At 45.3% G+C, this 25,779-nt stretch overlaps 1 long non-coding RNA gene across 1 annotated transcript in view; it reads right to left on the bottom strand.

Moving 5' to 3' along the window:
* The window catches only part of LOC140259749 (uncharacterized), a 142,330-nt gene extending 117,222 nt beyond the window's left edge, over positions 1–25,108 (bottom strand). The window contains exons 1-2 of the long non-coding RNA XR_011905438.1: positions 24,810–25,108; positions 7,042–7,197 (exon numbers count right to left, since the gene is read on the bottom strand). This is a non-coding gene — a long non-coding RNA (uncharacterized lncRNA). The remainder of the gene's footprint in view (positions 1–7,041; positions 7,198–24,809) is intronic.
* Between the last annotated feature and the right edge of the window lie 671 nt (positions 25,109–25,779).

Here is a 25,779-nt window from a genome sequence, read left to right on the forward strand (position 1 = left end):
CATGAATAACAACTCGGATGAAGTGTTGGAGGAGTCTTTCTTTCTGCAAATGCACAACATTCAAATCTTCGTGAAAGAGTAGTATATCTCTTTATCTGCTGATTTAACACAAACTCTGGGAGCTCCACAGATGTGTCCTTGCATGTTTATTAATGGGAGGCTGCCTGAAATGGGTCCGGTGGTCCTTCCTGGAAACACTGCAGGAAATGGCCAGTGACAAGAAGGTCTGTCAATGACTAAGTTTGTCTGGTTGTTCATATATTGATATGAAGGGAACTGGAATGAAGAAGAGGAGGCTCAGGGGATGCATTATTGCTCTCTACAATGCCCTGAAGGAATGTTGTTGTGAGGTGGGGGTCAGCCCCTGCTCCCAAGTAACAGCAATTGAACAAGAGTTGATGGCCTTAAGCTGTAACAGGGGAGGTCTGGATTGAATATTAGTCACTGGCACAGGCTGCCCAGGGAAGTGGTGGAGTCACTGTCTTTGGAGGTGTCTTTGGGAGATGTGGCACTGAGGGACGCAGTCAGTGGGCATGGCAGGGTTGGACTTGGGGATCTTAGAGGTATTTCCAGTATTAATGATTTCATGACTCTATGATTTCATGGCTCTATACATCACAGTTTAAAAGGACTCCTGGAGATCTGACCTATGGCTACTCTACCTTCCAACCAGACTGAGAGTCTGTCTCCCATCCCTTAGAATACTTTGGAAGCCTTCAGAATCTCATCCTATGTTCTCAAATGTAATTGTAATGAGTAATTTCCTGGGATGAAACATACATTGTGGCAACAGACACTGCTAATAACCCCTTAACAAGCAGTAAATCCAATCCATGCCTTCACAGCAATGAATAGATTCTCAGAAATGTGGTTTTTCATGATGAAGGAAATCCAGGAGCAATACCACAGGTTGGAAGTTCCTAACTGATACAGTTGGGGCAGGGCAGATCCAATTGATGCTCTTCAGGATGTTGGTACCAGATCTATCCCCCATCACACAGGGGTAAGGCAGCACTTGACACAAAGCTGCTCTAATTTAGATGCCTGCTGGACATCTTCTATCAGCTTTGTATCCCAGTGTGCTCAGTGTTGTAGCTGGTATCTCCATCTAATGAGGATGGGAGATGTAAAATGATGCAGCCATGGCTTGTGTTTTCACGTCACAGACCCTGTGGCACAAGTGAGAGCCACACTATCTACTTCTACACAGTCCATAGTTTTGTTTAAGTAGATAGAGCCCTGTGTGTGTATCTGTTCTCCAAGTCTTTCCCAGTCACAGGTCTCAAAGCTCAGCCATGGAAAGGAACAGTTACATGTGCTCCTCCAAGGTTGGAGAGTCCCCAGTGCTCTTGTGATGCAGTTTTGGGTAAGACAGCATCCCCAAAGTCCATGATCACTGTTGGCCCTCGAGGCAGGAAATTAACAGCCTTTAGTAGGAATTACTCTGTCTGAAAATACTGCCCAGACACATAGGTAGAAGGGAAGAGCAGCCCTAAGAATGTCTTGAGTAGTTACAGACGAGCACCAAGGCATGCACTTGGAAGGGCAAGGTGAAGATGGTGTCGCTCATAGGAGCAGTCCCTGCCCCCTGTGAGACCTTCAGTGCTACAAGAGCAAACTGCTGCAAATTGCAAGCAGAGGTGTGGGTGCTTCAGCAAGAGCTGAAGGAACATTTGTTCTGCTTTGGGCAGCACTTTTATGAAAGCTCATTTTATTTGGTGCAACGTATTTGTGTAACTTATAAACTTTTATGGAACCTCGGTCAATAAAATCCTTAATGAACATCAAATAGTGAAAATAATAAAAATCTTAATTGAAGGCAGCAATACCAACTTTACAGTGAAACATAAACCACAGCAAAAAGGCAACGTGTATTTTATAGGACATAACAGCACAGATAGGTACATGTATTTAAAAGTACCAAGTGTACATATGGTCACACTGTTCTGTTGTCACTAGCTGTTATCTACTATTCTAAGTAGAATAGATAAAGAATATAGTAGATATATTCTAACTATTTCTAGCTGTTGATCTTGGTCTTGGGCTTGAAAAAAAGGAGAAAGTCATGGTTTATATATGTGTGTGTTTCTGCAAAGCATTGTTTTGAGAGGTAGGTGAAAAGAGAAGGAGCAACACATGAGATCTTCCCATCTGTATGTATATGTTTTCTATATTTCTCTGGCTTTGAAAAGGACCAGTAAAAACCTCAGATGGGGACAGGTATAACTCCAAAACACAGAGGTAGCTGAAAGCTGAGAGCATCATCCTTGCTATGGAAAGAGGTCCTTTTTGTACTGTACTTTTCCTTTAATTTGTCTGCATTAAATATGTCGGGTTTTTTGACCCCAGTGGCATCATCAGCTTCAGCAGGAAGAAGAAGAGAGGAATGAGAGGCCAGGAGGGAGAGAAGATTTTCTGATGCATCAGAAAGATTGTAAGTATGGGGTATCCCCAACCTAGGGCTGACGGTAGCACTTTGGTGAGGAAAGGAATGACAACAAAGAAGGTAAGGAAATACAAAGGGAGACATGAAAGGGAGCTGGAAGGTGTTGGAATGGCTGATAGTTTATAAAAATAACAGCCTGGAGCTCCATTTCTCTGCAGACTCCAATTGGAAATCAAAAGAAGAAGAAAAAGAAAGAAAGAAATGGCAATAAAACTGAGATCAGAAATCATTGGAGTTCACATCCACCCAACATCACAGCAGCCACATGGACTCAAACACTCACTGTGCAGTCACTGCTCCATGGCAGATGCTCCCAGCACTGCAGATGGGGCACTGGCAGTGGGTTCTTGCGTGGGGAAGAGACCCCTGAAGTTCAAAAAATTCCCCTTCTTGATGATGTCCATGGAAGATTCTCAAAGCTGTAGATGTTCTACGTGGACTACTGTGGTGGTTTTATACCAACTAATGTGTCACACTTTCTTACTGTCCCTCCTCAAAGGAAGAGGTGGCGGGGGGGAGAAAATACGATGGGAAAAAAGATACACATGCAAATATTATTCCAGGTAAACTCCTAAATCTATTCCTTCTGTTGACAAGGTAATTACAGGAGAAGGCTACTTATTGTTTAAGAGAGAAGGACGTTGCCTGCAAAGCATTTTTAGTCAAAAAGGAAAAGAGCTGTCCTCATTGGCGATAAACACTCATGTCACTCCTCTTCAACATCTTCATCAACCTGCTAGAAAATGTGCAGTGCACTTGTGCAGTTCCAAAAACCCCTCAAATAGCAGAGAGGTCCTTTGCCATTGTTCCCAAGAGCTGGATTACCTTGGGTTTTGGAAGAAGGCCCTCAGCCAGAGCTCTGCTGGCAGGACTTTTCTCTGAATTTCAGTTCCTTGTAAATATTCTGCATTGAAGAAATCCATTTTGTATGTTGGTCCTCATCCACAAGATGTTTTCAGCCCATCCTCAGAGAAGCTGTTTGCCAAGTGCTCCAACGTCCCAGACACTTTGTCTCTCATACAATGGAAAGTACAGTTATGTTGACATGCATTTGTTTACAATCCCTGTACTGATTATTTACTGGTTTTAACTTTTTCTTATTACCCTTGGTTTGCCTTTCCAGACATTCACTGCTAAAGATCTTCCTCATCTTAACTAATCTCTTTGAGACATTTTGTTTCAAAGGTACTTCTTCCCAGGAACTGTAGCTCGATGATTCTTAGCTCATCTTCACAAACACAGTAATACAAGCAAGGGAACCCAAATAATTCGGTCAGAACCAGCAGGGAAAGATACCATGGTTGTTCTCTGGGATGTTCCAGCAAATCCATCACCCCACAGCCCAGGTGGGACACCTAATGGGTGAGTAGATGGTGAACAGCTTTATAGATATCACCTTGGGATGAAAGGAATCACTGCCCAAGGGTATGGGACACATTAACATGATGCATGTGGGGACTACACAAAGCTTATTGTGGGATGTTTAGGGGAGTAACTAAAGGCAGGGAAGGGGAGAGAGTCCATGTAAGCCCGCACTGTGTCTGCATGAGGGGGTCTGATCACCATGAGCTGGAGCAAGGCTGTGGTCTCAGGAACTCATATATCCAAGTGCCAGCAACTGGGGAGAACTGTGATCCATGGGTAGATACTGGGCAGACTGAGTGCCTAAGCCCAGCTATCAAAGGGATCCATACTGGCTATACACATATAAATCTTCCACTAATTATCTCTCATCCTGAGCAGCCAGAGAGGATACTAGAATGAGGTCATTGGTGCACCCAAAGGGTTTGGGTGCAGCCATCAGGAGGAAAGCCTGTTCAGTCATTTGTGTATGAATCATTTGATCTCCAGACCAAAGAATGGCGCCAGTTGTATTTACTGGCAAAGGTGAGAACCTCCAAGAGCTGCTTTGTCTCTACTCATCCCTCCTGCCCTACAATCCTGTAAGTTATTCCAGGCCACACTGCTGAGTTCTGGTCTGTAATAATAAAGATTGTTTGGGTTTGTAATGAATCAAAAAGATTCATAGATATATAGTTCACTCCTCACCTGGAAAGAGCTGCTTTAATTACTTCCTGCTGATCTCTCAGACAATCTATTTCTCCTTTCACCATGCTCTTAACCCATGTCATAGTCTGCTAAGCTTGGCACAGCCCCAAGTGCATCCTTGGACTCGTACCAAATGTAACTGAGCCCAACATATTATTACCATCCCTCTCTTTTCTGGTTACAGAATGTGTCTTCCATCACACTATGCTCAAATCCTTCTTTACTTGCCTTTTGGATTTCCCTAAGCTCCTCACAGAACTTTGTCTGATGAATCCATCAAACTTGAGTTCAATCAGCTGCACTAATAAAGGGCTGAAAGTGAGATTTCCTGCCATCCCAACCCCACCTCCTGTCCACAGGAAACATCAGTAGCTTCTAAGGGGCTCATCTCACCTTGAGGTGAGTTCTCCAGATGGTGATATTTTCTTCTGTGTACCAGAGGGAACTCTCTGAAGATGTGGCTCTGGCTAGTTTTTGTTATAATGTGTCTTGTTCTCTGAAAATATGGAAAACAGTACCGTCCTGCTGCATTAAACCTTGGCATTAGACACAGGGTAGTGACAGATGGATACAAAATGGATGAGACTCAAAATCCTCTTGGAGAATTTCCTTCACATTGTCCTGGGCCTCTGAGATGTCCTGCAGTAAATCAAAGCAGTCCATCTTCCATAAGCAACCTCTCATGGTTCATCAGTTATGCAAATAGATTATCTGATCTTTCTCTTCTCACGCTTTTATGAATTCATCTACCAAATGCAACCATCTGAACTGAACCACCGTCTTCCTTTGTAGTTGACAGAGGAAAAATAAATGTGTTCCTCTCATTCTAAATGAGTCTAAGCGAAGCACACTCTACCAGCTCTTTTGTAAGTGTATACATTATACAAGTCTGAAGCTGGTGAAACAAATCCAGTCCAACATCTCAGTCCATGGCCCACGGGAGATGCCAGAGCAAGGATGTTTCCATCACACCTCTACCCAGCCTCACCGTCTGCTGTAGATTTTCATGTTTGGGGATTATTTCCACATTCTACACTCTATTTTCCATAGAGGAAAGCCTTTTACTGACTAAATTTGGAAGTCAGCCTTTCACAGAGATCAGCCATTTCCAGAGTTGGGCTGTGCCTACAGGTTGTCTCCCTTCACCTGCCAGCCTTAACCACTGATTATATCCTCTTTATCTTGCTGGCATTATTTACCTGCTCTGTATGATGGTACACGACAAGGTACATGGGTCAAATGTCCCATTTCTCTCACCTTGATCACTTGCTTAAAGCAAAACCCCGAAATCTTAACCCACCTTCCTTTATTCCACGCAAAATTAGGGAGCAAATGCAGGTATTCGATATGCTGTCAGTCTCAGTGCCACCACTCACCTAGACTAGAGAAGCTGATTTAGCAGTGTGGGGAGCCTTTCACACTGTCCCACACCTGCTGTTACAGTCTCAGGCTCTGCACACGGTGTGTGGCATCTCAGAGACCAGGTGTGCTGTTGAGAAGCACAACCCTAGGCGACAATACAAGAAAGTGCTGGTGGCACTGCCAGCTGCCTGCTCTGCTCTTCTGTCCTTGCTACAAATATTCACATTGTTGGAGCAGAGGCTGCAGAGAGCTCTGAGTCCTTCTTTGATGAAACAGCTCCCTAATCAAAAGATACAGACCTCTCGGCACCAGGAAAGGAAAAAGCCAGGAGTCCCAATAGTACACAAACCAATATCCCACAGCTGCAAAGTCAGACAGGCAGGGACTAGGCCCACCTTCATCTGTGGCCTTCTGTTGACTTGCTTTGTAGCTTTATTGCAAGGCAATCTTGTCCAGACCCTTCTGTTAACACTTCCAGGTTTATTTTGACAATTTCCACTATTTTTACATACCTCTCTTTTGTAAAATTGAATAGCCACATGCTGGATTTATACAGCCTAAAATTAATTGCGCTGTGGTTATATTGCACAGCATCTCTCCCACTAATGACCTGTAGAAAAGGTTCCATTCATAGTTAAGGGCCAAAATGGCATCCTCTGAGGGCTATAAGCACCATTTGTTGTGCATAGTAGCTGTCTGTGCATCCCATCTCTGGCTCAGTTTCTACGAGGAGTGGAAATCACCCTGTGTTACTACCTGTGCTAAACACGCAGCTCCTCTCATCTCACCGGACATCTTCTGATCATTACCACAATGCTGATCGGGGGCAGCCACACTTCCAAGTATCATTTACTGCTACATTTTTAGTAATAAAATCTGAGATTTCCAGCCAAAATGACTCCCAAAATGTCCCTTTCTCCATCATATTCTATGCTGTTACACATTAAACAATATCTTGCACACATTGTCACCTCCATCTGTATCCCTGCTCTGCTTTCCCTTTCAACCCCTCTTACTGACAATACTGCACCCACTGGTTCTCCTCTTTCTATCAGGTTATGGAAGTCAGCTATAATTGTGGTGCTTTTTGATACCATGGTGCTTTTTGATATCATACATCTGATTTTTCACTACCTTATTTTTCACCCTTCCGGCGCTGGTGTAGGAACAACAGTAATTCTTACCCCCATTCTATTGCACTCCTCAGGCACCTGCTCTTGTCTGCTCAGTCTGATCTGGCTTCGTTGGTTGCAGTTGTGCTGTCTGTATGACTCTCATCCACACTCAGATCCTGCAGCTCTGCCTGGGCCTTGCAAATGGACAGAAGGCACTTCTGCAACCTTTGCACAAAAGGAAAGAAGCAGCTGTATTTCATGAACGTCTCAACCCAGCCACCCAGCAATGCCAGATAACAAGTTGCTGTTAGTAAAGATAACCATAAAATCATAGACTTACCAAGACTGGAAAAGACCTCTAAGATCATCCAATCCTGGTTCACCTACCACCAATATTTCCCCACTAAACCATGTCCCTTAGTACAACACCAACCCATTGCTCACTTGAGTAATTGGCTGTTGTACATTACTCATTAATAATCCTGCTTAAAGCAATTGCTGGTAGTGTTCTGACTTCTCATTGTGCCAAACAGATAGAATGGGTCATCTTGCTGCCCACAACATCAGAGGTGGATATTGGTGGTATGGCAGTAGAAGCTGAACCTTCCCACCAATATCCCCTTACATTTTGTCATCGTGTGACAGATGGCAGTGGAGGGGCAGTCTAATAGAATGGCATTCTAACATGGAAGTATGAATGGAGCAAAGGTGTGTCACTGAAATCCTCCATGCAGGAAAAATTGCACCCATTGACATTCATTGATGCTCACTGAATGTGGATGAAAACCAAATGGCAGATGTTAGCACAGTGAGGTGATGGGAGCTGCATTTCAGCTGTGGTGACAGCAGCAGTGGGCCACCTCCACTGCTACAGATCTTTACAAGTGTTACATACAGGCTCCTATTCATCGCTGATGAAAATACATAGCTAATGATGATGACTTTGTGGAAAAGTAGTGTTTTGCAACTGAGAATTTGCTCTGCCAAACAGTGTTACAGTGCTCATTGAATCTGTTGTAGTTTCTATGGAAATAAATAGGAGACATTACTTTCAGAGTGACCTACAATTATGAGGCCCAAGAAAATTCCTCTTCACTCACTGTGGCCCAGGCAAGCCAAAAGGCTGGACATCCATGGGCTACTTGTATGGTCTATGTCCCAGTCACGTGAGCTGAGCCATGTGTTGCAGTGTGTGGGATGTCTGCCTCTCCTCCTTGGCACTGGATTGCAAGTGGTCTGCAGCACAGCAGCAATGGGAAGAACAAATCTGGGCACTGCGCACATGTTTTGTTTTCTGCTTTCCAAAGTGGGTTTTCAAAATGGTTGGGGAGGTTCTTTGTCAGAAATGAAACTGCTGATCTGATGGTAGTAGAGAAAAACAGTAATTGGACGAATGGATGCTTGGGTCAGTGTGACTCATAGTGAGCTGGCAGCACAGGATCCAGACTGACAGTCCAACCTGCAAACGTCCAGGCAAACACAAATCTGGAATAGCCAAGAGCTCAAGAAATGACTGGGATGCTGTGTGGGGACATATCCCTTGTTTTCATTAATTAGCTAATCTTGAATCCACAGCCAAGCTTCTGACATGCTTCCTGATAGAGAACACAATGAGCCACATTCAGGCTTTACATATACCAGGACCAGATAAGAGCAGCATTTCTACGTGCATCTGCCCTGTGCACTCAATAAATGCAGCTTCCAGTCCATGCATCTGCAGATTTATGGAGCCAAAATCATATCCCCGTGAGGTCTGGCAGCCCTTGGTCTTCCTGGCTTTTGCCCCAGGAATGGCACCCAATTGGGTTTTGTGGTAGGAGCAAATATCCTTACTGAAAATGATCTGAGTTCTCCATGATTTTGCAGCCATGTAATTTATGAAGTGTCACCTTGAATAGAGATTTAATATTTCATGTCAGGTTGAACATATCCATTCATTTTCCATCAAGATCAAGTCTACCAGTGCTGGAAAAGACCTAGGGGTTGCAGCGGACACTCGGTTGAATACTAAGCTATCAGTGAGCTCTCTCATTGAAGAAATGTAGTCCTGTCTATCCCAGTAAAAACGTGACTTAGTGGAAAAACAGGAGAAGCCTACAACAATGGGTCATAAAGTCATAAAGGTCACAGACCAAATACTCCTCAGCAGTAACAGACACTAAGAGGGCCAATGGTTACACACTGCAGCTTGGGAAGTTCATATTTAACATCAAGGGGAAAAAATGGCACTGGGAAGATGGTGCAGCCTTGGAAATGTTCACAGAGGACTGCATCTTTGAAGGTTTTCCAGGTTTCATTGCAGAAAACCACAGCTGGCTTGACCCTGTGTTGCTGATGGTCTTGCTCTAAGCACACTATCGGATCAAAGGCATCCAACATGCCTCCCAAACAACACCTCTTGGATTCCATCAGTATAACACTAATTTCCATCAATACATCAAGAACAGGACTTCATCTTTAAAGGGCTTAATCTACATCCCGTGACATAGTTCAATACCCTGAAACTATGCCACAGATCCTTCACGGTCAGTCTATTGGACCACTTCAAGACATAGAAACTTCCTGTGAAGGAATTAAGGATGCTGATCCATTTCTGTTTTCATAAAATAGCCAGCCAGAAGATTGCTAAAGGCATCACTGGGTTCTCTGAGCATAAACTGGAGACTAGAATAAAACCTGAATTAGCCCACTGAGAGCTGGATTATCAACATTTACATTACTGTAAGTCAGAAATTTACCCAGAGAGCTTCTCACTGGATTTACCAAGGTGAGTGACAAGCCACCTTGTACTGCATTTTATGCTATTGAAAAACAGTGCCTATTCCCTGTGTCTCAATTATAACAGACAAGCTGAAAGATCACCAGTCATTAAAGGTTCCTGGCCAAGCAGGTTTTAGATTTAAAATTGGCCCAAGAAAAATGTCTACTTTTGTCCAAGGACACAAAGTAGCTGAGTTATTTCAGTGTTCCCATGCCAAGCTTGACTGGAGTTCAAGCCAAGAATACTCAGCTGAAGACTCTAGAAGTTCTTTTTAAAGGTTGGAAAGGACTGTAAACATTCATATTCTGGTCTTAAAGGACTGGGATCTCTGGCTCCACCTCTGACCTGTTCACATCAGTTGTAACCCACCCAAAGGACACACCAGCTTCCATCAGGTGTTGGTGCATTGCTTGCAGCAGGAGAGATGGGTAACTGCAATACACATCTCCTGTTATTATTGCCTACTCTATTATAATGCATTCTGATAGAAAATGTCAAGAGCTTCTTTGGTGTCAGTGGTTCTTTGAGGCAGGCACGCAATGTCTTCAGCCCCTTTCTTGGATTTCCACTCTTAAATTACCTACATATCTGCCTTCATCATGGTTTTCTGCATCACTTCCAGGAACTCTGTCCTGCTGTATTCCAAAGCAGTTTTGCCTTGCACTAGTGCCCCTGCCAGTCCAAGCTAAAATCTCTTTGTGTTTTCTTTGAGACTGTAAATCATTGAATATCCTCAGTTGGAAGGGACCCATAAGAATCATTGAATCCAACACATGGCTCCACACAGCACCACCCAAAAATGAGACCATATGATGGAGAGCGATGTCCAGACTCTATGGGATCTTTGATGAGGATGACATAGAGGCAGAGCCACCAGGCCATCAAGTTCTTGTTGCTATTGTCAGACACATTGCGCCCTATTTGTACAGTATGCCTAAAATTACCTCTCACCAGTGCTGGTGCCAGGCTGAAATATGGCAAAAGTGATGAGAAAAAAAGTAAAAAGAACATAGTGCCACTAGAATTAATGAGCCTGGCTGGAAAGCAGACATCAGGAAGCCACAGACATGAGGTGGGATAATCAAAACAAAAGGGCTGGAAGGAAGAACGGATCAAACAGGAGGCCACTCTGTAGCTTGAGCTTTATTTCCCCTTTCCTCCACCTCCCCCCCTCCATAATCACACCCCATCTCCCACCTGAACCTCCCAGCACCCAGGGACCCCACAGAGCATCCCTACATGGTTGGCAACTCTCCAAATAGATACTTCCTTGCTTGCAGTGGAAAATGCTTCCCTTTCAAAAGCAAACAATACCGATGCAGAGGAAAAGGAAGAATAATAAGAGCCATTACGGCTACTTTACTGTGTAATAAGGGAGAATCACTCAGTAAATGGGAGTGGGGAACACAGGAGCACAGTGAATGTAGAGTGGCAGCACAATTGCACCTGAATAGAAGCAGCAGTCCCTGCATGCAGCCGGCGAGCCAGGAGCAGAGAGGGCATAAGAAAAGGCTCCAGAAATACCTTCAAAGGAAGAAGACGACAAACGGAAGCCTAGCCCTATGGAATCGCGACAGCAAATAACAGCTAACACAAACGAAGCTGAAGCATTTGGTACATTCTTAAGCACTCAGAATAAAGAAATAATTGCAACAAGCTGTGTAAGGCAATGCATTTTTACAAAGAGATTAGAGAAGGCAGGTGTGAGAAAGGATGAGTTAAAGATGACTGCACCAGAACAGAGGTGCTCAGATCTACAGCACCTGGTGACAGCCCCCCCCAGAGTACTGAAGGATTCAGCTGAAGCAGCCTCTGAACTGTTTGCTATACCTTCAGGCAGTCCGATAGAGCAGGAATTGAGGCAGAAGTATAATATCTGTTTTCAGAAGAGAAAGGAAGGAGGTGAGGGTGGAAATTATAGACCAGCTTCAAATTATAGTTCACTTCGAGAGCCCGGAGATTTTCAGGAAAACAATATTAGACAATGAGATTATAGTCACCCAAAAGAGAAGGCAATAAAATCACCAGGGATGGATCTGATCTCTGAAGAACAAATCACATCAGGCTAGGCTCGTTCCTTTCTTCGCCATAATAACTGACCTACTGAATGGTAAGAAGCACTAGACCCAAAGCCCATTTCTGTAAGGGTGTTCCTATTTTGTGCCTGTTGTTAAAGAAGCTTTGCATGATGAAATACAAACTGGGAAGTGGGCATGGTTGGGCTGGGTTGATGGTTGGACTTGATGATTTCAGTGGTCTCCTCCAACCTTAGCTATTCTAAATAGGATCAAAGGAAGATTTCAGAATGAAGGTGCCCAATGCTGACTTCTACAGTTGATCCCAAACTGTTTGCATCCCTCTGTTAAAATCTACCTAGCTGGGTAACTGAGAGCCCATAACATCCCTACAGCTGAAGCCTGAGAGGGAACAGAGCATCACATGCCTTTCCTGCTCAAAGCATCCTCTGCTTGGAAGTTTCAATATGTTTTCTCCAGGACAGTGTCTAGATCTTATCCCCCCTCACTCAAGACCTAATTGATATTTTGGTCTTTACCTTGCTTTAGTTTCTTCCCCGAAACTTGTTCTTTTCGGTTTGGACTTATCCCAACTTCTCTCCTTCCCTTTTTTGTGATCCACTTAAAAACACATCGCTCACATGTTACATTTTTAGGCCTCCTCAGATGTCCTTGCTGCTGTTTCATGGTCAGCTGCTCCTTTCTGAGCTAACAGAGCTATTAAAAGCCAAGATTACTATTGCTGTACAGAAAGGGTGCTGCTGACTCACCTCTTCTTTGCAGACACCCACAGCTTGCAGAATCAGGGTGAAGTCCTGCTCAAGCCTTCTCTGCTTGTTGTTCACATTTTCTGAGCCTAAAAGGGGATTAAGAATGATTTCCCACCCCGGGTATTTCATTGATGTGCTTTGCAGTTGGTAACACGTGTTACTGAGAAATTTCTTGGAGGCAGAGTCAGCAACAGACATAAATCAGGTAGAGAACTGCTCTGGCCAAAAATGTTGGCTGCACCGTTTTGCTTGGAACGAGGAGTTGGAGAAAACCTCCCCTCCCATAGAGGACTGGGGTAGGTGGGTGCTCCCCACAGAAGCCACGGTCTCATAGCAACCAGAGGGACAACCAGGTTTTCCATGGCTTTCCTTACCTCCACCATGCTTGTGCTCTTTATGATCTCTCCTGGCACTTGGAGGGGCAAACATTCAAAGCTGACAGCCCATCAGGAAGCCTTAAACCTGCTCTGCTCAGGGATGAGAGGCTCAGAAGAGCTGCTCATAAGCTGTGTTGGCTTTGATCTAGACAGTGCAATACAGCAAGACATTGAGCTCCAAGTAGCTCTCCTAGGTGGTGCAGCCCTCCCTCATCACCTTCTTTTCCTGGGGATGGGATCTCTGAAACCTCCCTGAATTTAAAAGATTATAATTTTAACCTTTAAATTGGTAGCACTACAACATAACTTGGAGCAACTTAGTTTGGGACAGCACAGTCCTCCTACATTAAGCACCTAAACTCCCTTCCTCTTCCAGAGAGAGAAGGAGATATCTAAATGATGTGTCTACCTACTGAAATCATCTAGATTTAAAGGGTTCACCTTAAAAAAAAGGGAGTTCTAGGTTAAAAATGACTCTTCCTCACAGCTGGAAGGAGCTACCTGCACTTCAAGTGGGGCTGTTACAGCTGGGCAGCATAAGCCAATCTTCCTGCATTGCTTTGTCAGCCCTGAAGCCTGAGAAGAAGTACTCCCAGGTGGCACAGAGCTTGAAAATGATGTGCTGCAGTCCTAAGCATTTGCAACACTCAAGGCTCCTGGGAAATTTAGCTCTTGAGCCAGTCTGACACATATATATATATATTAATTTCACCCTCTTTATATTTATTATAGGTTGCACTTAATCATGCTGAGCTGGTGAATAACATCTTTAAAATACTCTGGCAATTCCATGCAATTTTTGGAACTTCTCATAGAGGAGGAAAACAAAAATAAAGGGTACTGCTGAAGATGAGTCAGGCCATGAGAAACAGGCCCTGTGTGCTCACTCTTGGAGTTAGCAAATGGCTGGTGAGCTGATCCTGAGTTCCTCAACTGGGTCATTTCCTAAAAGCACTTTGGACTCGTTTTCATGAGTCATTCGGAGCTTGATGGTGCCTTGAAGAGTTCAGCTGGTCACCAGCTGCTTTCCACAATGCAATTCGGGTGTGCATTTCGTCACTTAACTTGTGCAGTTTTGTTCCTGCGTCCCACACCGATGGGTGAATGGCAGCTGGAAGAAGGGGGGATGCACGCAGGCTTTGGTGTAGGTAACTCAAGAAGCTGTATAGTTTGCAGACAGCAATAGGCTCAAGGGAGGAATGATCTGATACAGAAACTGAAAACCTCTGGTCAGCAGTGTGTTTTGTGGGGGCTGGCCAAAGTGCCCAGCCTGTGTTGATGGATTATCACCACACATTCCTCACACTCTGCAGAGAGGCAGGGATGTGGGTGAACAGGTACCAGCATATTCAGAACCCGTGTCCTCCGCTCTACAAGCACCAAACTCTCTTTCTGTTTGCACTTAGGAAATGCTTTCCCCTCTGCTCGTCTCTCACCCCCCTCCCCCCCCCTTCTAATAAACAGCCCGAGCCCTACAGGGGAAGAGTCAGATGGTATCATTACATTAACTTTATATTGTACTAGTAACTTATTTTTATTAAAACAGGTGCATGCTCCAAGGAGGGAAAGTTATATAATGCCCTGGAAGTTAGTTTATACAACCTAGAAAACAAGAATTACATTTCTCATCTAAGTCCACTGCTAGCAGCAGAGATTGTTCCTGTAATGGGGAATATGAAAAGGATGGATGGCCTTCCTCTCAGCCTTGTAACAGCTGTAATGGGAGGAAGCCAGTTTAGAAGGCCCCACAGGGAATTAGGTGTTTTGCTGCTTGGGTAATCAGGAAAATTTACCCTTCACAATGGCTCCTTGGTGGAGCCACCACACATTGAAGGGGTGCAACTTCATGTGCAGAAATCTGCTTTGGCTGAAAAAGGGAGAATTTATGACAGCCAGGATTGCACCGCAGGCACTGACAAAGTAGAGTGGCTACATCCATCAGAGGAGCTAACAGGGATGCCCCTATGTGCATGCCCCTGTATCGGTGGCATGGAGGCAGGTCAAGAAAGGTGTCTTGGCCTGCGCTGTGCCAATGGTGGTTTGCTCTAGTGACATCTTCAGCTGTTCCTCCTCACATGCATGCAGCTGCCCCAGCAGAAGCCACTCATGGAGCATTGATCATCACCACCTTCCTGCCAACTCCAAGGGCCTCCTGATCACCTGAGGTTTTCCCTTCAGTCACAGGGCTAGAAAAAAAAATGGACAATTTTGTGGCCCTGTTCTTCACTTCCACTAAGAACAGCTATGCTCCATCACCCTTGGCCACCTCTGTCACCTGTGATGGAAGCAGTGGCCATGTGTGTCTTGTGTCATTTAGTAGAGAACCGCCTCTTCAGAAAGCACTTGATCAGGGATATGTTCTTCACACAGAAGAACAGTGCTGTGATTGAGGTGTCAGCCCTTTAGAAGTCACCTCTGCTGGAGGGGAGCGCATTTCTGGGGGTAGGAGAGCAGATTGCCTGCTCAGGAGAAACATTTCCCCAAGCAGGGCATGATTCTTACACCATGGCTTTGTCTCCATACTTGCCCCAGGGCTAGAGCTGATGTGCTCAAACAAAGGAGTTTCCACCCACCTCACAGACTGAGCTTCTAGAAAATTAACTCCTGGGAGTTAATTACTTTTGAAACGAATTCCAAGCTCAAGTTAAAATAGTGAGCATTCCTGCTGCTTATACAATGTCTTCTCTGCTGCCACCTCTCTGTAAATCCAAACCAAAACTAGAATCTCTCCATCTTTCCCCATTAGAATAAGTCCCTAGGAGAGGTCACATTTCTCTTTCCCTATTTTCTGATGCTGCAACCTGAATATGTGTATATATATATCGTATATATGTTTGTGTATATATATGATGTCCTGTATAACTCCAGGGAAGTCAGGCTAGAGGAATTATTTACAAAGTGAATGAGCAGAAGTTCTCACAGCACTGTGCAGGGCCACCAGTCCTTCTGTGAAGATATGGGGTTTGAAGGGATACACACAGGTAGACTTTGGCTCTCAGAAGAGGTAAAACTGCTTTCCCTCTTCTCCAAAGATGCAAGACAGTGGTGAGATTGCTGCTTAGATTGGGAGCTCCAGTGAAGCCAAACGAGGCTGTGAGAAACAAGGGTTTGTCTGGCAGGAATAAATGCTGGGCTCAGGCTGAACAAGGATGGATATGGCTTGACTCGTGGAAGCAGAGCACTCTGCTGGGAGCATGGAGCAAAACAGGAGGAAAAGCTCTCTGAGCATAATCCAGTGCAAACAGCCTGATCCATCACATCCCAGGGAGAGTCAGACAGAGCAACACTGCTCTCCCAGCCATCAATTAGGCTTGAAAACAGTTCAAGCTTCCCCTAGAGAAATCTAAACCAATTTGATGCTCTGGGTTTTGGAAGGTGGAAGTGCCAGAGCTCTGAAGATGTTCAAAGTTAGGGATGTTTTGAATTAAAAATAGCTCATAGCAGGCACTTTGTACTGGAAATTTGGTGTCAGTCTGCTTTGCAAAGCCATCATCCTCTGTGTGACACTGACGACCTGTGGGATCAGATTTTGTACTAGAAAGGGGTCAGGTTTTGCTAGAGCTGTAGGTGAGACTTGTAGGGTTGCAACACAGGTCCGGGAAGTAATTCAATCTTACAGACAGCAATTCAAAGTGCCATTTCCATAATATGTATACCAAAAGTCAGAGGCAAGGGAACTGCTCAAGACACCCTATGCTAAGAAGTGACCGTGAGCTCACAGCATAGTCTGTCAGCCCAGTGGTCAAATTTGCACATTTGCAAACCTGAGAAATGGAGGCCACAATAGAAATCACGTCTCCAAGAGAAATTCAAGGTGCCATACAGTACAGGTACTCTCTGGATGAAGAGCATTCCCACAGCTAACAGGTTTGCTAGGACTTTCCTTCCTCCCTTGCATTATACACACTACCTTTAGGTCCTGAGAGCATTGAGCAGTCCAGGGCCGCTTGATCCCCAGCCCACAGTAGAGACCAGGCTCCTCTCAACACACATTATGTCTGGATAATGTGAATGGTGCACGTGTGCCCCAAAGGAGCTTTACCATACATACAAGAGGCCCACATCCTTTGGGTAAGCAAAGGGCAGTGTTTCCCCGGCCCAGCTGCAGTCACACCAGGTATCCCACGCTTAGTATGCAGGCTGTATTTCCTAGAAGGCTTTTGGAGATGAGATGCCTGTCACCATAAACCAGCATCTGAATGCACACTGACAGTGGCCAGACCTTGTGTTAATTCAGTTCCCACCCACTCCGGCTGTCTCCCATGCCTGCACTTTGTTTAACCAAGTGACCTCTGGTGGAATTTACAATCTTTCCATCGCCTTGATTTATTAGTCACAGCCTCTGGGTCTGATGATTAGATGGTCTGAGCCCAGCTCTATCCTTTTTTTTTCTTCTAAGTCTACAGCAGGTTATTTGTTTATGACAAAGGCTGATAATAAAGAATACTCCGCCACTTATTCCAAATCACATCACCATGGCAACAATGATCAAAGTTTTGGAGTTTTTCCTCAAAAGAGTTTGCTGGGGAGGAAGGTTATAGAGATCTCTATGCATACTCGTCTGGTGTTTTCTAGTGATTTATCTGGCACTGGTTGGTCAGTTATGTATGTTTGTTTGTGGACCTCAGCTGCTCTCTTCTGTATCTCTGCCCATAAGTCCTGCCCTCTGTCCTCTCCCATTCATTGCACAGCTCCCTGGACACAGCCACCCTGCTCTCTTCTTCCCACCCAGCCTCTGGTCATAGGTCACTGCTTCCCTTCCAGCTGTCTAACTGCAGATCCCAAGGGTGCCACATGTGGTGGGTACGGGGATGTGCAGTGGGGTGTTTGGGACACAGGGTCTGAGAGGCATGGTTCCTTATGGTTCCTTCCATTGAGGAGAGGCTTTTCCGGAGTTTGACTGATAAAGCTCAGTCCAGAGCAACATGCTTGTTTTGACAGTAAGGTTTTGGGAGTCTCACCTCGTGATTTGTTTCTCCTCCTCATTATTACAATCACTCTCCTTACACCGGTGCTTTATCTTATGAATATTGATTATTTTGTCTCACTGGTTAGCGATTGTTTATTTTAGACTAACATTTTCTATTCCTACATTTCTGCACACTAAGGTGATTTATAAAGGCAGTAAAACAATGAGCGCTTGTTGCAGACAACTCAAAAGGCTTTGCTGTGCTAAAGGTTCCTGGGAATAATAAATCAAAACTAACCTTGTTACCAGAGCGTAATCCCTGCTGCATCCACCCATCCTCCACCTGACATCATCCAGAGCAACCACAACTCAACCACAACACAAGCCCAAAGCTGCCTACAACCTGCAGGACCCCCTCAGCATTCATACCAGGCAGAAGCAGAAGGCGGATGGAGCTACAACAGCATGGATAGAGCCTCAGAAGCTCCCCTCACGGACTTCAGGCCATGTGAAAACAATCTGCCAGCTCTCTGCTTTTTTGGACAACTCCATCATCTAAGAACATCTTTTGTTCTCTAGCACTGAGGATCTCATGCTCAGAACCCTCCATTCTGTCTTATTCAGGACAATGGGTCTCTTTTTGTCCATGCAACAACTCTGGAAGTCTCTATCAACATAAGGGTGTACCCATTCTCTTCCCTAGGGTTTTGTGCAGGCAGACAGACGTCACACGCTGCCAAGCAAGGCTTTGCTAAAAGAGCCTGGAAAAGAGATGCATATGAGTGCAGTACAACGTTGGTGTGAGTGATGGGGATTCAGCACAAGAACTGTGAAGGGCAGGACTGCTTAGAAATCAGTACAGCTCTGCTGCGTTACATAGTTTGTACCTTCTGCCCCTAGATATATATTCACCTGCATGCATACTTGTAAAGCACTGGTGGCTGTATCAGTCAAGGCTGCCTGTCAAGGCTGGCATCCCAGCTAGGCCAGCCTGGTGGCTGTGATAAATTAAGGGTGCTTCAGAATTTGCTATCAAAACCTTTTCTCAGTGAAAAACTAAGATTCTGGAAGAAAAGTCACAGGAGGTAGGAAACAAACACTTTTCTTGTAACGCCGTCACTGTGAAGGAGAAAACTTAAATGTATCAGAACTTGAGGGGAGAAATGTAGCTTCTTAATGTTTTCTAGTGTTACTCATCTCCCTCATCAGAGAACAAGAGAATTCATACTGTCCAGATTGTATGGAACCAGGCCCATCAGGAGCTGGCACCAGCACTTACCCACATCCCAGTCCCAAGCATGCAAATACAGCCCAAGGCTTTGATTTCCATGAGGAATTTAGATGCAAACCGATTTTGCAACCTTAGGAGCTGCTGTGGAACAAAGTCATGGTGGTTCTGGTGAGGAATCCACTAACAGAAGTGACAATGGAGTTGTCCAACACTGCCTTGAGTATGTACATACTTCTACCCTTGCTGCAAAACCAATGGATGTGTGAAAGCCACACTGGTTAATGGTGATGCTCCCCTGGGACCAAGCTACAACTAGAAGAGACCACAGACCATCTGTATCAGTGTGGGCTGAGCATGGAGCTGAGTGCCCTACTACACTCAGTCAACACGTTACAGCCTGCACAGCCCCCCTGCTTCTGGGAAGCAAGACAAGCTGGCTCTGCTCTGTCCTGGACTACAGACACACACTGAGCAAGCTGACACCTGAAACGAGTTGCTCTCAATTACTACCACACCGTCCCCATCTGACAGGCACTCTCCATACATCCCCTCTCTCTCTCTAAATGCCCCACTAGCCTCCTTGCTTATCTGAGCTCCCAGCGTGTAGTTCCTGGCAGCCTCACAAAGAGATGAGCCCTGGAGGAAGCAGGATGAATATTCATCGTCACCGTGTCTGCAAGGTGAGTGGAGGCTCTCAGCACATCCACAGGCGAGCAAGATATCCATCATGAAATTCACATTCAGGGTCTTATTCCTCTTCTAGCATTAAATATTCAACAACAGAAACTTTCAAGACTTCTCACAGTGTAATTACAGCGCCAGGAGGATCATCTTCAATTGCTCAGCCCCAGCTTGCTTCCAGGACCAGTTCAGCCAGTAGGAGTGCTTGGGTGGCCCTGCCTGCTATGAGTCACATCTCAGCTGCCTGTGCCTTCAAGGACAGGCTTGCCTAAGGTAAAGAAAATGTTGTGAGGGAGTGCAGGAACAGCACAACTGGAGCAATAAAGAAGGAAATGAGACAAGAGAAGTGCCCATGGAGAAAGCCATGGTCCCCATAGCCTCAGAGCCATCCTGGAACACAGCTGTGCTCAAGAGCAGGATGAGGAGAGTGACTCCTTCTCAGACTCAAGACACCATTGGCAATTGAACAGAGGGTGTTGCTAACCCACAGTATTATCCCATGAGAGAAAGAGATTAAGTAGCACATCCACATGCATGAAGGAAATGTGTTGACCATCATTTAAGCGAGAGGTTCTTAGGAAACATCGGTTGCACACTGCAGGTATGACATAAAAGCAGTTTGCTCATACAGCAGTTACTCTTGGATGCTGACAAAAAGAGGGTCAAATTCAATATGTCACTGGGAGACTGGAGAGTAACAGAGAATTGCTTAGTATAAATTCACATGCCAAGGTTTAATTTGCAAGGTAGCATCCTCTAGAGAAACAGGTTCTTGGCAGAGTAAAGGTAAAGCTGATGCAGGATTGAGTTAATAAAGAATTTAAGGAATATTATCAAGTCCAGCCAGCGTGGTTTTGTGCAAAACAGCCCTTGCCCTACAAATCTATTCTGATTTGCAGAGGACAATGCACATGCAGCTGATAGGATAAAGTGGTCAAGCACAATCAGGCTTTACAGCTTTGAATTAAAAGCAGTTCTAGATGATGCTGGTGAAGCCAATGTGTAAATTAGGAGTTGGACAAAAACAGCAGATCTCAAAATGAGGAGGGAGATCTCTGCAAACAGTGGTGTTATAAAGGGATTTTGCAAAGGTTCTAAACGCTGGAACCAGAGTGAAGTGAGATGATAGAGACAGTGATAAAAACTGACCTGCAAGACAAACTCTGCCAAGTGATCAGTAAAGAGCAGTAAGACAAGACGTCCAACTGCTTGGTCGAGCTGCACCTAGCTGGACAACATGCACCATGATGCAGCTCAGAGTCAAGCCCTGTCCCAAGGGCAAAGAGCTCTGGTCCCAGCAGCATCCCCAGCTGAGCAAGCCCTCCTCTCTTGCAGCACCAGTGGGCAACCCTTGCCAGGTAGGAGCTTCACCTGGATTTCCCCATACCTTATGGTCTTCATGTTCCTCTTACATGGACCAGCAGGTGAGGTGGAGCTGATAATTACACAAACACATGGCCTGGTTTTGCTTCAGCATTAGGCATCCTACTCAAATCAATGAAATAAAGGGCTACTGCGAGGAAAAAATCCATTCCCTTGCCCAGACTCACCTCCTGGCAGCATCTGCCTTGCTGTGCTCTGCTCTCACCCTTTGACAGCCCTGGCTGCATATTATTGCTTAATTATCATCTCCTTACATCAGCACTGGAACATTTAATATGGTCTGTGCTCTGCCCGGCATTACTGTAAAAGCGGTTAACAAATGTATCTCCATGTCTCACTAATCATACTAAAATCATGATCACTATTCTGTTAGGAGCCTTGCTAATGAATAGGCATGAACTGCAGCTCCCAGGGACCAAATGTGTCTTTCTTGCCTGCCCCTCCTGGAGCTAAGGCCATAGCTAAGCTGCTCAGGACAAGGACTCATATCTGGCATGCAGCAGGCTCTGGGACACCCAGCAGAACTAACCTCTGTGACAGATCATCTGCTCCCAGGGGAAACTAAAGTTCCTGGAGAAGCACCAAGGAGAATCATGGGGTATTTTCATAGATTCATAGAATCATTAATGTTGGAAAAGACCTCTAAGATCATCCAGTCCAACCACAAGCCCTTGTCCACTCAACCACGTCCCTCTGTGCCACATCTCTACCTTTCCTTGAGCACCTCCAGACCCCTGACCACCACCACAGGGATGGTACCCATGATGGTGTGCTCCCCCCACCCCTTCTTTCTTTCTCCCAGCTTCTTCCTTCAGCCTGGTCTTGCATAGGAAGACAATGAGAAATAGCACTGGTAACACACTCCGCGACAGATTAACAGCCACAGATGTGTCTCAAACTGGTGGTCTGAAATAGAAGACACCTGGTTAGATAGCTGAGTTCAGCAAAGTAGTAGGAGATGTAGGAACAGGATGAGGTCCTTCTTTTAGTAGAGCAAGACTTTGCTAACTATTTATCCTTATTCCCTTTTAGTGTACTCTTTTCCTTGCTTCCCTTTTTCTTCTGCTCTGGTAGATCTCTCCTCCTCCTGACCTCAGGAAGTTTGTGTTATGGGATGTGCTTGCCAATGCGGCACCATGGTGAGGTTATCCCCTCTGCAGTGCTTTATGACTGCACCATATTGAAATGGATAGGATATGGGAATGAAGTTTTACCAATATTTTTCCTGAACAACTGATGCCCACTAAAACACGTCAAACGATTGACACCTCTTCCACAAGATAAAGCAAGGCTGCTACTGGAAATGAGCATGACGCTGCTTCTAATACGCAAGCAAACAGAAGCAGAAACTGAATTTTTTGCATAAATATATATAAAGTGTGGATTCATCAACGTGATTGATACTAAACAACAGCAATGCATTCAATAGAAAGAAAGATGCCACAATAAAATACCACTGACATGACAGCTCCCCCCAGAATTTTATGTTCAGTTTAATTTTCAACCTATACCTGTTTCTGCAGATAAGGCTTCCCACACTTCCTCAGGGTTCCTGGAGGCTGACAGAGAGCATCCTTGTTGTGGGGATGGTTTTCTCACCCTTGGCTTGCAACAGAGCGGCAAGAAACACGAGCCTCTGCATGTCCAATAAATTGCAATGTGCCTGTGATATAACGCTGCAGGATATCTGATTCCCTCTTCTATGCCCCTTTGCTTAACCTTAAAGAAGTGCTCAGATCTCATAGATGCCAAATTCCAAAGCTGGCAGCAACGTGAGGGAATGGCTTGTTTGGCTCAAGGAGAGGTGGACCTGCTGCTATGGCTGCACACAATTGCAGCTGCTCCTCTATTTCATGCACAACCACAAGGAAAGTGGATTTCATTTTTCCCCCTAATTCAATATTCTCCTCCCAGCTTATCACTCAATGTCAGCTTCTGTATTAACGGACCTCACTTTCCACAGATGAACAGTAATGTGGTGCTGGAGCTGCTCGTTCTACAGGTGAGTTCGACTGCATGATGTGAAATTGCCACAGAATAAGTAATCTTGGGCAGCAAACTCCGAGCCCGCATGTGCAACACCAGCTTTATAGAGCAATGGACCAGAGTGCAGATCCCAGATACTCAGATGAGCCCTGGCACCACATCTTCACCCAACACTGCTAAAAATCCTTTCTCATCCATGCACAATGGTGGAGGGGATGCTCTGGTCTGGATGCAGCATGTTAGGAGCTATTTTATATACATGCTTTTTTCCGGTTATGGCTTTTCCCAAATCTAAGTGCCTCACTTTGCAGTTCCCAGGATCCTCTTCTGTGCATGCTGTGCCCAGGCTGCACATTGCATTTGCTGCACAGCCACAAAGTGCAGAGTAAAGTCAATTTTGTTGCTTTTGAGCCAACTCTTGGGACCCAAGTGAGTTCAGCTATAAAGGAGCAGCATGCACAGCTCTGCCCAGAACCCCGACTTCTTCACCCTTCATCCATCAACATGATGGGAACTCGGTGTTAGGGAATCACCAAGCAAACCTTACAACCATTCCGCTGAAAAAAAATGACTTCCTCTGGAAGGACTGTGATTGTTTCTGGTTAAAGAGCTGTCTGGTAACCCCTCTATTCTGCCAGCCTTATTGTTAAGCTGCTAACCAAATGGAGAGAGCTGCAATACGAATGGAAAAGAAGCATGCCAGGGAAAAGGGGTCTGCAGAGCATGCTCAGTGCCCCGTGCTTATAACCTGATGTTATTTATAACATGACTTCAAATCTGGCAGTAGATCTTATCCTGCTTGAAGGCTAAGTGCAGGGCAGACTGGGAGTACTGAAAGGGAGCAGATTCTGCTGTGGCAATGGTGAAAAGGCACTGTGCACTTCTAGGTCCTTAAAGATGCTGGTGACCTTGCCCCACTGCCTGCCCACAAGGTGTTGGAGGGCAGTTAATTTCAGCTCACCTCTGCCTCTGTTAAGCTGACAAGGAGGATGGTTCCCTGCCTGCCAGTTCCGTATTAGTATTCTGCCAAATGCCTTCAGGACCATTTAATTTACATGCCCATTATTTTTACGATATAGAAGATTCGTAGGGAAGTGCCTCAGAGTCAGACTGTCTGAGTAGGGATGAGAGCTCTGATTCTCACAGCCTCATTTCTCTGAAGACCTTTCGAAAGCCACAGGCATGGAAAACAGCAAACTGAGCTAGGGAGGAAATGGGCAGGACATACTCACCTAGCACAGCTTTCTCAGAGAAGCCTTAATTCTGGTAAGGGGGTTGTTGTCTGGGAAGTTTTGATATGATTTGTATATGCAATTTACATCCATAGGGCTACTGCAGACTACCGTATGCTGTTCGTATAGTGGGTGGACTATTTCATTTCTGCTCCCTGCACACATCAACTTCACCTGGGGTGTGAGGACAGCCCTATAGAAGTGCACGATGTCTATAGGATTTCTCTCTCGAACACCCTGCACGCTTCACAAACACCCTTTGATCACACGACCCTAACTGTAGTAGAGAGTCTGACTCAGACCCTGGAGTTATTTTCAAGTCCCGTGTTATTCGCAAGTCAGAGCACCACGGCTCAGGCAATTGGACCCTACCTTTGTGCCACACTGGAGTGGTGGCAGCGCTCAAAGAAATCTCCTGCCATGGGAAGCACTTCAACCTAAACGCTTGGGGTAAGAGTGGGAGCAGGTTGCACGCAGTGCATGAGGACTTACCCGATGAGAGACACAGATCCACTCAGGAGAAGTCCACAGGCTACTCTTCATCACAGACTACATCAACCTGGAAACCTAATGAAGTCCCTCCTGTAGCTTCCGCTGGCAAACACCAGTAGAAAAGCAATGAGAATGTTTTGCAGACATCAGCGTGCAGGTGCAAGGGTTTAAAGAGACAATTGGTCGATTATCCGAGGATAATGGAGCAGATCACGATCCATTCATTCAGGCAGTCCCCTGGGAGCAGGAGCCTGGAGGCATGTGCAGCCCTCCTGATGTGTTGTGCTCCCTCCCCCCCCTCCTCCTGCTCTTCCCTCCTCTACATGAAGCTGGAGCCATCCTGCGCTGGAAGAAGTAAAACAAATGAGGGAACAGAGCACTTCATTCATCTGTAATGTTTGCAAAGGGAAGAAAAGCTCAGACTTGGAACGCTGTCAATGCAGAGAGTAGCTGAGCTCTTGGCACCACAGAGATTTTGGACCCAGTTATGTCTGGAGAAAGCTAGTAATAATAATGACAATAATTAAGGGCAGGAGGATGCCACCTGGTAAAATGTGGTGGGGCAGGCTGACAAACAGCCAGCTAGTCTTCCCTGGCCCTGCAGAGCCTGTGATGGATGGCACTCAGCATGTCCTTCATCTGCAGCCACTCGTGCTGGCTCCCCCTGGGCTGAGCAGCCCTTCCTTCCGCCAACCCAGAAGATATATCTGGTGCAAGAAGTGGCTCACTGGGGTCTGCTAAAGGAAATATATTCTGCATGGAAGCCTAGGCAGCCCGCAAGGAGCCTGCTTTTGGCAGATGAACTCAGGGAAGAGTTAAAGCCCAGTACCATGCTTTCAGCAGAAAGAAAAGTTGCTCTTCTTCCTTTCATACACTTCCCCCTACAACACTCTTTAAAAAAAAAAATAAAAAAAAAAATAAAAAAAATAAAAAAAAAAAGCTTCATAGCTTCATTTTCACTTCAGTGAAA

This window comes from Excalfactoria chinensis, chromosome 16 (assembly GCF_039878825.1).
Source record: "Excalfactoria chinensis isolate bCotChi1 chromosome 16, bCotChi1.hap2, whole genome shotgun sequence".
Classification (NCBI taxonomy): Eukaryota; Metazoa; Chordata; class Aves; order Galliformes; family Phasianidae; genus Excalfactoria; species Excalfactoria chinensis.